The sequence below is a fragment of the Saimiri boliviensis genome, chromosome 3 (assembly GCF_048565385.1).
Source record: "Saimiri boliviensis isolate mSaiBol1 chromosome 3, mSaiBol1.pri, whole genome shotgun sequence".
NCBI classification, from domain to species: Eukaryota; Metazoa; Chordata; class Mammalia; order Primates; family Cebidae; genus Saimiri; species Saimiri boliviensis.
Genome location: NC_133451.1, coordinates 4490885 through 4495535, shown reverse-complemented (window position 1 = coordinate 4495535; position 4651 = coordinate 4490885). Strand labels below are relative to the sequence as shown.

General features: G+C 59.0%; 1 long non-coding RNA gene across 1 annotated transcript; it reads left to right on the top strand.

Annotated features, from left to right (window-relative positions):
- Positions 1-248: 248 nt before the first annotated feature.
- LOC141583890 (uncharacterized) lies at positions 249-3823 on the top strand. The gene is made up of 3 exons (XR_012516727.1): positions 249-2095; positions 2201-2434; positions 3790-3823. It is a non-coding gene; the product is annotated as an uncharacterized LOC141583890 (long non-coding RNA).
- The last annotated feature ends 828 nt before the right edge of the window (positions 3824-4651 follow it).

Genomic DNA, 4651 nt, shown 5'->3' with positions numbered 1-4651 from the left:
GCCTGGTCTGGGGTCAGAGGCAGAACCCGGCCACCGCCGGGACAGCTGGGCCTCCTAGGCCTCAGAGCTAGGCCAGCACAAACTCCTCCTTCCTTCTTCCTCTCCGACAGGCTCGCAGCCCTCCTGGCAGAGGGACCTCAGACCCAGCACGTTCTGTGGGTGTTCCACACACTGCTGGCAGCCCAGCCCCCGGGCAGGCAGGGTCCCCGGACATGGGCACAGGATCCTGCTCAGGGATTTCCGTCTATGAGATTGCTTTGTGGGGCTGGCCCTGTGTGCCCTGGGGTCCTCCAGGTTGGACCCTACTGCCTCACTCTGGTGGCGGCATGGCAGCGGCAGTGACCGTCCCCGTCTACTGAACACCAATACCAGCTGGGTCTGGCATCCCATCTAGTCCTCACAGGAGCCCTGCTGTGTAGGGGAGGCTGTACCCAGTTTACAGACAAGAAAACTGAGACTCCAAAAGTCTCTGCCACTTGCTGGGGCGCTGGAGTCGTGGTCAGAAACGGCAGCTGGACCGCAGGGAGTGCAGTGTCTGGAACTGTCAGGGCAGGAGCGGGAACCCAGGTAAGGTCAGGAGGCCAGACTGAGAAGGACCGTGAACGCCCTGTAATGACCGGGCGCAGTGATGGCATGGCCATGGCACTACACCCTGGGCCAGCAGGGAGCAGCCCGCTTAGGACACCGATTCAAAGGGGACACTGGCTGAGGGCCTCCCTCAGCCCCATGCTCAAGCTGTCCCAGCCTGCCAGGAAACATACGTGCAAGTTAAAACCACCCACTGCATGAACATGCTCTGAAACAGCAATGGCTGGCACGGGGTGGGAGTGGGGCTGAGCTGGCAGGACTGTTCCCAGGCTTAGCTGTTGACTTCATAAATCAGGATAACAAGGTTGAAACAAACTTACATCACACACACACACACACACACACACACACACGCACACACACACACTGAAGTTCAGGGATCTCACTGCAGGAATTCTGATTCTGGGAGTGTATTCTAAGGAAATAATCCCAAATCCGTGGAGGAAAGACGTACCCGGGTCGGCTGTCCACCCTTGCTGTGCCGTTTGTCATGGTGAGACTTGGAAAGCAGATTCACGTCCAGTAGTGGGGAGTGATCAGCTGAGCGCTGGTGACCACTGGTTTCATGGGATATTACGTCACCGTTTAAAAAGACATGAATGAGGACAACGCAGGCCACGGGAAATCCTTCTGGCTGAGGTCCGTGGAGGAAGTGAGAGGAAAAGGCGCCTGGGTGATAGAAGCACAATTATGTTCAGAAAAGTCACTCCAGGAACAAGTCTGGAAAGAAACACCCCCGAATGACAGCATTTGTTGTCTGAGGGTGAGCAGGTTGGACCCTGAGAAATTCTTTCCCTCGATTTTAATGTTTTATATGATGTATTTATTTTGTTTATGAGTTTATAAAGCAACCTTCATGGAGAGAAATGACCTCAGCTAGAAGGCTAAAATCAAAGACCTTTGAGTTTCAATGCCCTCAGTAAGCAGATGGAGAAACTGAGGCACAGAGGGAGACAGTCACATAGGCTCCACGGCAGAGGGGAGGATTCAGGCCTCAACGCCTGGTGGTGCTGTTCCTACCACAAGGACTGGGCCAGCAGCTGGAGGGGCCTGCCCAGGCAGGGATGGAGGTGGAGTGGGGGAGGGACTAGGAGACGGCCTCCCAGGGCAGCCTGGCCGTGAAGGGGTGCGTGCCCGAACACGGTTTGCCTTGAGTTGGAATCGCTCCTCCACACCCTGCCCCAAGGGTTTCAGGGGTTCAAGGCTCCACCTTGCAGTCCTTAGGTGGATGAACACAAATGGGCCGAGTCCCTCTTTACAGACGTGGTGCCAGCCTGGGCAGGGAAGGGCATGGGTGGTGGCACCAAACCGCCCTGAGTTCAAACAGAAGAGCTGGAAGAGGAGTTGGGCAGGCATTTCACTCACAAAGGAAAGTGTCCCACGGCCAGTCACCGGGAAGATGCTCCGCTCCGTCGGCCACCAGGGCACTCAACTAAAACCCCCTCGAGGTCCTGCTGCACACCCACCGGACAGGACAAAGTAAAACGCACGGAACAGACAGGTGGCGGTGAGATCCCAGGGCGGGGAGCCGGGGGAGGGTGCAGCTGCAGGGAGGGGAACCGGGGTGAGCACTTCGGAAGGTCGTTTGCCAGGATCCACTCGACATTCACAGACACAAAGACGCAGCAGATGAACGTGTAACACACCTGTGGGTCCACCCAAAAACCGAGCGCCGGCAGACGGCAGCCCTGCTCCCCGCCGCGCCTCCCAGGAGAAGGGAGCGACGAGCTGCCTGCATCCAGACGGCAGAGGCAGGGTCGGCGCCTGCACACCGCCGCAGGGCGGGCCTCACACGCAACGCCACGTGGAAGGAGGCAGACAGCACACACCGTGCGCTCCTACATAGGTAAGGACGGAAATGGACCACCCTGGTCCGTGCCGCGGGGGTCCTGCTGCAGTGGAACAGCCGCAAAAAATGACAGAAGGGGGCTGGAGCAGTGTGGCGACGCGGGGTGGGTTCCTGCGCGCTGCTTGAGCTGAGCGTGTGCGCGTCTTCCTGCCTGTGTGCCCCGCGCGGAGGAGAGGAGTCGGAAGACAGTGAACCCGGGAGACGGTGGGGGACGGCGCAGGCGTGCATGTGGGTCCAGGAACCGACGCCGCGGCTTCTCTTGCACCTTCGGTGCCCCGTCCCCAGGAGAGGCACAGCAGACTCACCTCTGAGGCGGGCACTTGCACTCAGGCTGGGCAGGAGCAGGGACTGGAAAGAGAGCTGGAGGTCGAGTGGGATGGCCAAAAGCCGCAGCTCCATCCTGATGAGTCCCTATGGGTCCAGAGGCCATAACAAAAGTAGCTGGCTTGAGCTGTCTGCCAGTTTCACCTGAGGGGACACTGAGGAATGGACCCAGCAGTGAGGGTCGGTGGGGCGTGGCCCGGGCCCAGGAGTCCAACGAGGAGGTGGGAGAAGTCAGACCTCCCAGGGGTTCCCAACCCTCAAAGACCCCCCTCCCACACGCACACCCTTTGGAGAAGTCATGTTCCTCTGCTCGCCACACAAAGGGCTTTGCGGATAGCAGCAGAGTTTGCCATAGAAGTGCAGGCCACCACGGCTGCTGGTGAAGGAACAGGATACCCTTCCTTCCCTCCCCGCCACGCTGCCCAGCCCTGGTGAGGTTCGATACCCGTGTGGGCAGATCACACCGCCACCTCTCTGCAACCGCCAGCCAGTCTGGCTCCAGCTGACCAGGAACACAGTGAGGAAGACGAGATTTAAAATGGCTTGAGATGCAAAACCAAGCTGGGCGGCTTTCCACAGCTAAGGGCACAGTGGTGAATCCAACTGACACATGAAAGCTTAGGAAGAGAGGTTCCGCGGGGCCTCTGGGAAGCCACTGGAGAAACAGCCCCCCAAACTCCTGCGGCGTCCAGGGAGCCCTCCCTACCATGACATCACTCACGGTCACCTAAGAGGGCCTTAAGAAATCTTCTGGCTCTCCCATGGTTCTACATGTGGGGAAACTGAGGCCCAGAAAGAGCGAGGAGCTTTCCCCCCATCACACAGCAAACACCTGGGCAGCCACATATCTGGAGCCCCAGGAATCCATGCAAGGACTTCAGGAATTCAGCCTGAGGAGCCTTCAATAGGAAATGCTCCCAGGGCCCCTCAAAGTGGGAGGAGCTCTGAGGGAATGAGGAGGTCCCTGGGGCAGCAGGCGGGCCCGGCTCCCCATCTGAAGGTCAGCCATGTATCTATGTTTCTTGCAGGCTGCTACAGAGACCACCTGGGCTGGAGGGGAAGAGCTGCTGAGTGCAGCTGTGCAGGCTGAGCACTGTGCAATCAAGGGAGTCGTGCACATGAGTCACCTCCCGTGGTGTCAGACGCAGGCTCTGCGAGGTTTGGAACATGCCAAGCAAGCATGGTGGCAACGGTGTGTTGCATACCTCTCCTGGCACACTGCCTCGGGTTCGCCCGCCCCCTGAGAGCCACGCAGCGGGAGGTGAGGGGCCACGGGCGCCAGTGCCTCAGGAGGCTGGCCCTCTGCTGAGGAGTTCAAACACCGTGTACGAGGTAGCATCCCCCTTACTAACCGGTTCAGAGCCCGGCACATAGCAAATGCTTAGTAGGCATTTGCTGGACAAATGGCTCATTGTGAAAGGGGCTGGATGGAGATGGGAAAGCCTCTGGGTGTGTCCGGGTGATAAGCTGGAGTGTATGTGGGGATGCTCTGGGTATATGTGGGAGTGGAACCAGAAGGGATGGGAGCACTGGATGGAGGTGGGGGGATGGGCTGGATGGGTGGGAGGGGGATGGATAGATGGGTGGGGGGTCAGGAGGGATGAGTAGTGAACTGGGTTAAAATTGGGGATGGGGATGGGTGACATTGGGGAAGGGTCTGGGGAAGGTCAGGGAGGTGGGGAAGGGCTGGAAGGCTGGAGCTGAGGGATGGTGGTCACCCCAACTCTCTCGTGCCTCTGAAGCTCATTATCCTGGAGTTTCAAGGTCACTTCAGGCAAGTGTGGAACCCAGGTGGAAGCCAGCCTTGTCTTGGACCACATCAGGGAAAGGAAATCGCTCCCCGGCGGCCAGCCCGTGGGGGCCGTCTCCAGCCCGGCTTCAGGAAGACGG